The sequence below is a fragment of the Mytilus galloprovincialis genome, chromosome 1, assembly GCF_965363235.1.
Source record: "Mytilus galloprovincialis chromosome 1, xbMytGall1.hap1.1, whole genome shotgun sequence".
Lineage (NCBI taxonomy): Eukaryota > Metazoa > Mollusca > Bivalvia > Mytilida > Mytilidae > Mytilus > Mytilus galloprovincialis.
Window position 1 is genome coordinate 25,083,056 of NC_134838.1, and position 12,423 is coordinate 25,095,478.

Sequence of the window (12,423 nt, forward strand, 5' to 3'; positions counted from 1 at the left end):
TTAGAATAGAGATAACAATATTGTATTTTAAGTTCCAACTGCCTGAACTGGTGATTTCAAGGTGGCATATACCTGCAAACGCATCGCCAATAAACTTAATTTGCGACCATCAAACCACGAATTGATGCTGTCGGAGCTTCGAATACAAAACTGTAACACTTATTGGCATTATTAAATTTGTACTTCCGCTTCATGATTTTTAAAAAGACTGCATGAATAAAACCAATGGATACATGTGCAAGGTGCTTGCAAAGCAAAGAAATAAAAAAAAAGTGTATGAGAAAAAAATGGCCTAAAGAAAATTACTATTCTAAGAGAAAAATGGATTGCTTACATATATATAACTGAAAATAATAGGTTGCTTACATATATATATATATATGTATATATATATATAGTTTTAAAATAATGACACAAAGGATAAAGATAAGAGAAAAAAAAATACATGAAAAATTATTTCAATATTTATACCACAGACCTTAAATCTTGGCTGTATGTTAAATTGGTTAATATAGGATTAAACGCCTTTTTAAAGGAATTTATCGGTGTATAAACTCGACCAATTCACTCACAAACAAATAAAAGTCCACAGGACTTTTATGATATGTTTGTGAGTGACTTGGTCCAGTTTATAGTCACCAATAAATTCCTTTAAAAAGGCGTTTAATCCTTATAATTCCGTAAAATTTGAGATAGGGAATATATTTTTCTACACTTTTACACGTAGATTGTACATTTATTATATCATTGAATAGGCCTGGCGCATGAATATATTTGTTTGCTTATGCAAAAATATGTATACAATGAAATTTGATATCTGATAAAAAGTAAACTGCAAAAACTCTTATTGTCATTCAATGAATGTTTTTGTGTATTATATTATTTAACTGTTATCATGCAGTGAAAATAAATTTGGTTAACATCAGTGTTATTATTGCCACCATCTTGTTAACATTGGTTAAAAAAGAAGTTCAGTCAACGTCATCTATCGAAAAATAATCAACGTCAAGATCAACTACTGGAAGTCCTCTCGACTAATCATATCAAAGTATTTCCTAATATGCAAATCACATAAGAATTACAAAAAAAATATTTATTCTTTTATAGCAGCAACACCAGAAATATCATTTGAACAAGACCTGGAGGAGGCCAATACATCTCATGAGTTCTCCAGGTCAACTCCAGTCACATCAGGATCAAATACCACAAACACAAACCCTTCAGGTATAAACATAGTTAATAAGTATGCTTTTATTTACAATGTTTGGAGAAATGGTCATTTATTGCATAAGAAGCAGCAGTATGATACCATTTATGTTTTGGTTAAAATTATTGGACTTCCTTAAATTTAATCAGATAAATAAACTCATAGATACCATGATTGAAATTTGGTATATACGTCAGAATTAAGACTACAAACTGGATTAAACCATATTTGTTTCCTAAAAACTTAAAAATTGAGACTGATATAAATATATGTTATTTAAGAATTTCAGTGTTTAGATCTGAAATTTTTTTTAAAACAAAATTACTTTACAAACAAAACAGTACCCGTAATAAAAAAAATTTAAAACATGAACGTCACTCAAGGCAGTCCCGACTTTCAGAGGGGAATCAATATGATACTTAGAAGCAGCTGCTTAGAATGGAATATGAAGTTTTGCTCGACGTTACATGGAATAGTTTCAACGAAATAACTGATGATTGCACTATCAACATACAACGGAATAATACAAATTGTTACTAATCAAGACTTGCCTGCAAAAAACATGTTTAATCGATTAAAACCTTGTAGTAATGGCCATTGTATTTTAAATTTTGTAAGTATGATTTGTCATATTTTATTAATGTTGTTGTTTTCTTCAATTTCAGTTGAAAAAAGAAAAGCATTAAAAAGAAAGAGTACACAAGACATAGAAGAACTTACACAAAAAAATTTACTTTTGGACAATGAGATGCTTATTGAACAAAAAAAAATGTATGTCAAAAAACAAGAAAAATATAATATAGAAATCCAAAAAATGAAACTGGAAATTGAATATTGGGCATTAAAAAAAGAATTACTTGTGTTGCAAATATGATAAAAAAAAATACTATTTGGTCAAAAATTAGGTTTCATACATCCCACTCCTGTTTATCAAGTATTACATTTTGACTTCTCTGCCTCTGGTAAATTTATAGAATTTAATTTGTATTCTAAGGGTGAAAACATTCCATTTGAAATAACACCAATTAAATATGAAATTTTCATTGGGAGAATGTACAAATAATTCAAATTTCTGAATAATTTAATTGAAAAGAATGACATACACAGCATTTAAAACTTTTATCAAATGTTATTGTGACATCCATTAACCTTTTACTTATGTTTTTAAGTACTTTTAAGTAAAATTTTAAATCTTTATATTAACACTAGGTATACCTTTCATGGAAGTACATACAAAATACTCCCTGTTGTTGGATGAAGTGTTTAAATTTTAATTTGTAAGAGCACATATTGAAAAAAGATAAAATGATAAATTTGTCATTGACTTGGTGATGAAAACATTATATCCAATAAAGGAAGTAAATCATTTGTAAATTGTGTGTTAATATATATATTTATTTGGAACCCACCTGAACATTCATACAATTAGTTTTTTTTTATTAAAAACTGTTTAAAAAGGAAATTGAAAAATGATTTCTGTCTACAAGATTTACTTAAGGTGGTACCTAACACTACAGGGAGATAACTCTGTAAAGTCAGCTAAACGTTTTAATTACGTTGTGTTGTAAAAGGAATATTAAGCTTCTCAATGATCAAATTTGGTGTTTGTCAAACTGCTATATAACCAGTGTATTTTTTCTGACAAAACGGTTGGTTCAAAGTTTTTGAAATTTTTATTTTTATATTTTTGTTAAAGGGTCAGAGTAAATAATTTGACAAAATTTTATGAAAATTAAACGAGCCAAATTAATTTTGGTGAAAGTGTTGGGTACCACCTTAAGTAAGATTTTTATAGTATTAAACTGACTATAAATGTAGTCGAACATTATAACAAAATATTGAAGTTGGTCGTTTTGACAATATTCTAAGATATCATAAAATTGTATATGTATATGCAATCACATGATTTGTATTGAAAATGAGTACCATTTTTTTTTAGTATGTCCTGAATTTAACTTAAAATTGTTTAAATATCTTAATACATCATGGAAGTTTAGATCCCAAATCATTATTGCATAACAGTTGTAGTTCTTTATAACCTTATTGTCTTATTCTCTTCACGTTTACTGTCATCATTGTCAATATTTATTATCTTATTTTGCTATATCATTATGTTTCCTTCGGTATCGGAAACGTTAAAATCTCATGTAGTAACAACAATGGAATGTGACATTTTAGCACATATAAAAGCCAAATCATTTTTAAGACAAAAGCTTCTTAACCATTATTAAATGTTTATTCTTTTTTTCTATTTGATTGTTCCTTGTGTATTCTTGTATTATTGAATTAACCAGATTTTGAGCATCTTATGTGATATATTTAATATTTATGCAAGGTTTGTTAATTTATTGATTAATGTTTGAATTTTTATGCTGTTATTGAATTGTAGCAAGAAAGAACTGTATAGTTATTGGTTTTATATAATTTATGGAAGATATTTATTAGTTGTCACAGCTTGTAAATGACAATGAATACCACTGATAAAACTCAAATTAAAGCATAATTATATGGCATCTGTATGATGTTTCAATACAAATTTATTAAAGTTAAAGAAGCCTTAAAATTTATCAAAACTACTAGTTTAAAATTGTTTAATTCAAACTTCTGTTTGTGAAATTATCTAAAATAATCTTATTTGGAAACAATATTTTGTTGTTGGATTTGTAAACTTGAAAATGTTTTGGTAGTTTAAAATAAACTGTTTTTAATGTAACTTCTATAACTCAATAAAACAGTTATGTATATGTTTATATAATTATTGAGATTGCATTTCTATTTCAGAAAAAAATTTTACCATATAATTACATAAAATTTGAATGATACCAAAAAGAAATACATATTTTACTGTAGTATAAATTCTCTAGTAGTTCAGTATATAACTGTTAATTGTTGAAAAGTGTCAAACATGAAATAGACAATTTTGTCTATGAAAAAAAGTTTTCAACAATTAACTGTCTGGTGGCTGTCCCATCTCTTTGAGGTGGCATTGTATTTTGTAAATTAAGTTCATGAATATGTTGATGATTTTCAAAAATATAATCAAAATCAACAATCTCATGTCTATCTATCCCAATGTTATGTAGAACAGCGCATGTTCCGGTGATCTCAACAACATCAGCAGGGCAAGCTCTTATGCCCCTCTGGAGACACGTAAATCTCTGTTTCCATATCCCAAATGTCTGCTCAATTGTCACTCTGGTACGACAAAGGCTTTTATTGAATTTCTGCTGTCCTGGTGTGGATGGGTTAAGGAAAGGGGTCATCAGATATCTTTGACAAGGGTACCCAGAGTCTCCTATCAAAAACCCATCATGCATTCCTATAAAAAAATGAAATAGAGGTTTATACTTAACTTTTAATTATTTTTTTTATACTTAGTAACACAAATAATGCACCACTTGTGCCGATTTTTAAGTACTTTTTTTTTTAAGTGTGTTGCTAAAAAACTATCAACACTAGCTAGACATTTTCACTCATTTTTATATTTGTTCATTCATTTGCTTTAAATTAAGATATTATTGCTTGAGTTTACAACACAACAACATTTTTTACCTGCATCAAATTGTTGTCGAAGAGCACTCAGTTTCCATATTCTGCTGTCATGAACACTTCCTGGCATATTTCCTTTCATGCTGATGAATCTGTATTTGCCATCACAAATAGCCTATGATTGAAAAGAAAAACATCTGTATGACTTATGAAAATAAAATGCTGTGCAGGGTGCAGCTTGATACAACCACTAGATGGAACCATGAACAGTTGGGACAAGTATGGACACAACATTCAAGCTGGATAAAACTCTGAATATGAACTATGAAATATTTGACACAGCATAGGTTTCTAACACAGAAAAAAATGGTCTAAGAACTTAAAACAAGAATGTGTCCATAGTACACGGATGCCCCACTCGCACTATCATTTTCTATGTTCAGTTGACCGTGAAATTGGGGTCAAAACTTTAATTTGGAATCAAAATTAGAAAAATCATATCATAGGGAACATGTGTACTAAGTTTCAAGTTGATGTAACTATAACTTCATCAAAAACTACCTTGACCAAAAACTTTAACTTGAACGTTGCACTATCATTTCTATGTTCAGTGGACCATGAAATTGGGGTCAAAACTATAATTTGGTATTAAAATTAGAAAGATCATATCATGGGGAACATGTGTACTAAGTTTCAAGTTGATAGGATTCCAACTTCTTCAAAAACTACCTTGACCAAAAACTTTAACCTGAGGCGAACGGACAGACGCACAGACGAACGGAGGCACAGACCAAAAAACATAATGCCCCTCTACTATCGTAGGTGGGGCATAAAGATTAAATTGGACATTTACTGATTATGGTCCAATATCCACAATCTGAATACATGGTTAGTTTCAGCATATCAAAGAAGTACAATAATTACATTTTAGAAAAAATCAAACAAGTTTAATTTTGGAGCATTTTGATCTCAATGTGGACCAATTTGATAACTGGTGAACAGTGTGCATCAAAAAATTGTATCTTTACCATAGGACATGGGTTTGTCAACTGAAATCAAAGTTTTTGACCTAGGAAGTTGTAAATAAATCATGACACACCCTTTGGTGTTGGTTTATAAACTTTGAAATGATAACGGTTCTCAAGATATAGAGCGGACACGATCTTTACCATAGGACATGGGGTTGTCAACTGAAACCAAAGTTTTTGACCTTGACCTTTGACCTAGGAAGTTGCACATAAATTATGACACACCCTTTGGTATCGGTATATATACATGTCAAGTATAAACTTTGAAATGATAACGGTTCTCAAGATATAGAGCGGACACGACATTTACCATAGGACATGGGGTTGTCAACTGAAACCAAAGTTTTTTACCTTGACCTTTGACCTAGGAAGTTGTGCATAAATTATGACATACCCTCTGATATTGGTTTATATATACATTTTAGGTATATACTTTAAAATGATAACGGTTCTCAAGATATAGAGCGGACACAATCTTTACCATAGGACATGGGGTTGTCAACTGAAACCAAAGTTTTTTACCTTGACTTTTGACCTAGGAAGTTGTGCATAAATTATGACATACCCTTTGATATTGGTTTATATATACATTTCAGGTATATACTTTAAAATGATAACGGTTCTCAAGATATAGAGCGGACACGACATTTACCATAGGACATGGGGTTGTCAACTGAAACCAAAGTTTTTTACCTTGACCTTTGACCTAGGAAGTTGCACATAAATTATGACACACCCTTTGGTGTTTGTTTATATACATGTCAAGTATAAACTTTGAAATGATAACGGTTCTCAAGATATAGAGCGGACACGACATTTACCATAGGACATGGGGTTGTCAACTGAAACCAAAGTTTTTTACCTTGACCTTTGACCTAGGAAGTTGTGCATAAATTATGACATACCCTCTGATATTGGTTTATATATACATTTCAGGTATATACTTTAAAATGATAACGGTTCTCAAGATATAGAGCGGACACAATCTTTACCATAGGACATGGGGTTGTCAACTGAAACCAAAGTTTTTGACCTTGACCTTTGACCTAGGAAGTTGCACATAAATTATGACACACCCTTTGGTGTTTGTTTATATACATGTCAAGTATAAACTTTGAAATGATAACGGTTCTCAAGATATAGAGCGGACACGACATTTACCATAGGACATGGGGTTGTCAACTGAAACCAAAGTTTTTGACCTTGACCTTTGACCTAGGAAGTTGCACATAAATTATGACACACCCTTTGGTATCGGTATATATACATGTCAAGTATAAACTTTGAAATGATAACGGTTCTCAAGATATAGAGCGGACACGACATTTACCATAGGACATGGGGTTGTCAACTGAAACCAAAGTTTTTTACCTTGACCTTTGACCTAGGAAGTTGTGCATAAATTATGACATACCCTCTGATATTGGTTTATATATACATTTCAGGTATATACTTTAAAATGATAACGGTTCTCAAGATATAGAGCGGACACGACATTTACCATAGGACATGGGGTTGTCAACTGAAACCAAAGTTTTTGACCTTGACCTTTGACCTAGGAAGTTGCACATAAATTATGACACACCCTTTGGTGTTTGTTTATATACATGTCAAGTATAAACTTTAAAATGATAACGGTTCTCAAGATATAGAGCGGACACGACATTTACCATAGGACATGGGGTTGTCAACTGAAACCAAAGTTTTTTACCTTGACCTTTGACCTAGGAAGTTGTGCATAGATTATGACATACCCTCTGATATTGGTTTATATATACATTTCAGGTATATACTTTAAAATGATAACGGTTCTCAAGATATAGAGCGGACACAATCTTTACCATAGGACATGGGGTTGTCAACTGAAACCAAAGTTGTTGACCTTGACCTTTGACCTAGGAAGTTGCACATAAATTATGACACACCCTTTGGTGTTTGTTTATATACATGTCAAGTATAAACTTTGAAATGATAACGGTTCTCAAGATATAGAGCGGACACGACATTTACCATAGGACATGGGGTTGTCAACTGAAACCAAAGTTTTTGACCTTGACCTTTGACCTAGGAAGTTGTGCATAAATTATGACATACCCTCTGATATTGGTTTATATATACATTTCAGGTATATACTTTAAAATGATAACGGTTCTCAAGATATAGAGCGGACACGACATTTACCATAGGACATGGGGTTGTCAACTGAAACCAAAGTTTTTGACCTTGACCTTTGACCTAGGAAGTTGTGCATAAATTATGACATACCCTCTGATATTGGTTTATATATACATTTCAGGTATATACTTTAAAATGATAACGGTTCTCAAGATATAGAGCGGACACAATCTTTACCATAGGACATGGGGTTGTCAACTGAAACCAAAGTTTTTGACCTTGAACTTTGCCCTAGGCAGTCGTTCATAAATTATGACACACCCTCTGGTGTTGGTTCATATACATGTCAAGTATAAACTTTGAAATCATAACGCTTCTCAAGATATAGAGCGGACACGATCTTCACCACAGGACACAGGGTTGTCAACTGAAACCAAAGTTTTTTTTACCTTGATCTTTGACCTAGGAAGTTGTACATACATCATGACACGCCCTCTGGTGGTGGTTAATAAACATGTAACGTATAAAGTATGAAATCATAATGGTTCTCTAGATATGGAGCGGACACAAAGTTAAAGTGTTACGGACGGACGGACAGACTGATTACTATAGGGCGGGGCCCCAATAAAAACAATAGATTAACTGCATTAAGTGTATAAAAGATTCTAATGTGTACTTGTCTGTCTGGAATTGTTCATCTTACTTTAATTTCAATATTCTGAATCATTGATAAAGTTTATGTAATCAGTAACTTTAGCCGTTGTTATTTGGATGGAGAGTTGTCTCATTGGCACTCACACCACATCTCCCTATATCTATGTATAGACATTGTATAAATGACAAAACTTGATGTAAATGTTTTTATATTTTTGCGAGCGTGAAGTGTATTTGCTTAAATTAAAATCCATGCATGTCATTTGAACAATGGTAGGTGATTATATCATTGGCACTCCCATGCAAACCACCTCAGATAAAAAAAACACCCTTTGGGCCAGGTGAGCTAAAAAGGAGCCTGTAAGGTTAGCATAGAAATATGACACTTTTTCTCGACCACAAAACAGCATGTGCAAAACACGACGTCGCAAAGAACTGTAACGTTTGAAATTGTTTACCTGCACTTAAATGATCTTAAATCACCATGGGGATTTTCTAAAGTTTGCATGCATGATGTTTTCAAAAAAATCACTGCAGCACGTTAAACTAAAGGTATTTTTCGCCTAATCAGTTCACAATTTGATTTATGTCGCAAGTTTAGTATAACCAACTTTCGTGTAAATATAGTATAACCTAACGCACCTGCACATTGAGCGAATGATACCCTTTACGGTTTACAAATTCTTCTTCGTGTTCCTGTGGTCTCTTCAGTTTGATGTACGTCCCATCAATGCAGCCTAACACTTTAGGAAATCCTACAAATAATATACGCAAACTGTATGAAAGAGTTATGTATAGCATGTATAGCTATGGAACTCATAGAGATTTAAGCGTGTGTGTTAAGCAATGATCTCAATACACACACCTGTTTTGTTAGTCTTGTATTATTTTTAATTTAAGTTTCTTGTGTATAATTTGGAGTTTAGTATGACGACCATTATCACTGAACTAGTATCATATATTTTTTCAGGGCCAGCTGAAACACGTCTTCGAGTCGAGTGCTGGAATTTCTCGCTGCATTGAAGACCGTTAATGACCTTCTGCTGTTGTATGTTCTATGATCGGGTTGTTGTCTCTTTGACACCTTCCCCTTTATGGGTCTCCTGGATCGGGTGTATTCAAGGTCTGGATTTCGGGATTGATCCTTTCTCGATCAGGGATTTTTTTTTTCATCCGTGACCTCGGGATTTCGGGGCCAGGACACCTCCGCCGTCCCCCCTCCCCCCCCCCAAGTTTTCTATGTTTCGTAAATGTGAACTGTTGGTTGTGTTTTCGATTTCAGTCATTACATTTGTCGGTGATTTTTTTCGAGCCTCCGACTCTCGTCGCAGAAAGCTCGACATATAGGGTCTGATAGGGTCTGTATGCAATAGGTCTATTTTATTTGGTGTATGGGTTGATTGTAAGGTGTGCATGTCTAGCTGGCAGGTGTCATCTGACCTTGACCTCATTTTTATGGTTCAGTGGTCAAAGTTAAGTCTTTTGAGTCCTTTTTTTTGGTGTGATATCATATATACTTGTTACATTGAAATATTTTATGATTTATATGTCAGTTGCGCTGGTTTTTTTTTACATTGACCTCATTTTCACGGTTCAATGCTCAGCGTTTAGTTTTTGTGTTTTGGTCTCTTTTTCTTAAACTATATGCAATAGGTCAACTTTATATGTTGTATGGAATTCGAAGAATTGTTAACTGTACATGTTTGCCTGGCATGGTTCATCTGACCTTTACCTTATTTTCATCGTTCATTAGTCTATGTTTAGTTTTCTTGGTTACTGTTAAGTTTATTTGGCAGTTGTAATATAGCTTCATGTTTAGGACTAACAACATAATATTAAGAATAATTAAAAAAAGGCGAGACATTTCAGCGTGTCCACTCTTGTTTAAATTAGGTCATATGAGTTTAACTATCCCTTTGGTATCTTTCGTCTTTCTTTTTTAAACACATTGCAGGTAAACATGTTTTAAAAAACAATAGAGTACATTTTTAATATGTTTTCATGCTAAACACATTAGAGTTGATCTGACAACTCAGCACTCAAAACATTCGGATCATTTTCCATGACACTCTTACGAAGTTATAACCCTTTAACATTTTTAAAAAGCTATTTTAAAATTGTGTTTCGGTACATGTTAGGGCCTTAATACAAGCATAATCATTTAGGGGGAGGTTGGGATCTCGCCAACTTGTTACCCCTCCTTTTTACCTACCCACCCACACACACTATGTATATTTATGACTGTATTTCCATGGTTTTACAATAATTAGTTAGTTTTGTCGTTTAATTGCAATTTTGGGCCTTTTTTTGTAGAATATGCGGTATATGCTTTTCCTATGGTTTTAGTAGTACAATGACCTACAGTTGTTAATTTGGGGGGGGGGGGGAGGGGGCAATACCTTTTTATGTTAACCTGTTTTGGTCCTTTTCAAAAGGTTGTTAACTGTTATATGAGACAAATTAAAGCTGTTAACTGTTTTCAACCAACTTTGTTTACTGTTATCAGCCTTTTTGCATTTTTGTTAACCGTTTTTGCCAAAATCGAGGTGATGTTTACATATAAACGGACCCCATATTGCCCCTCCTCGTTAATGCATGTGTCATTTGGTAAATAGTTTTCTCACACCACATTTCCCTCTATTATATTAGTCTGATGTCTGTAATTTTTGTTTTAATTACAGATAAAAGAAAGTAATATATAAAGAGGTATATACCAGTAATTAAAACAATTTTATCTTTCACGATTGTGTTATAGTACTGGAAGAAAGCTGAATACTGAAACTAATTATCCATAGTTCCATAAAATATTCAATATACCTTTTACCGGAAATATTGGTGTAAAAGAAACATTTATTTTGTTGTTTAAAAATGGACATTTTTTCCCCCGCAAATATGAAATGTTAATTGGCGATAATGCAGATGTCGTTATTAAGAAATGTGCATTTTGTTTCTTGCATTTTTAAGTCTTGCACACGAAAGATATTGACAGTGCAGACATCAACTGCGTATTAAATTTATATAAAGAAAAAGAAGTGAGCTTAGATTTTGTTTTTTCGTCTTCAGGACTACAACTATCAGAGAATAAATACGGTCAAAAGATTTACATGCATCGTCTTTACAACATCGATATTTCTTCATTATTTCATAGTCACCAGTTTGTCTAGACATACATGAAATTCAAACCATTTAAGGACTGCCATGGGTTCTACGTGGTCATGTGTCCCCCTTCATTACAGGACCGTGTCATAATCGGCTGACTTATAATTCAATAAACATAGTCTGCCGCGAAAACATGAAATGAGACCGGGAAAATAACATGTACTCTGTGGAACTCGGTAAAATAGCAATTAATTGATTTGTGTCTCGCCTTTAAGACAAACATTGCGGAAAGCGAGACATAGATGGATGAGGCGTCATCATTCGTTAAGGTTTCTGCCTTTAGTTAGTTAGTTGACAGAGACTGCTTGTGAATGATACTAATGTAATTATTGTTAACTTGTTTTAGTCCTGAACATGCATGACATATTTGCCAATGGACGTTAAGCAACCTACAATCAATCAATAAATCAACCAAGGAACATTTAGTTCAATTTATATAGAGTGGGGTGCTCAGTTTCGCCGGGGACACAATTTCGCCGTTTAAGGATTTTGAGGTGTAAAAACTTCAAAGGATGGCTGAAATGGAAAAAATGTACCCGTAAATTATATTTTTATAACAAATATAATATTTTTTTAAACCGAGACAAAATTGCGGCTCCTACTGAAAATGACTGAAAAACGGACAACGATTTTCAGACAATTTTCTGAATAAAAAACACGATTTCAAAGAAGTATTTCTAAGTAAATATTTGACTGAATGCCCTAATTTTGAATTCTTTATACCTTTGAAATGTCTGCTATTCATCTATAATGCAATTGATTTGATAAAAA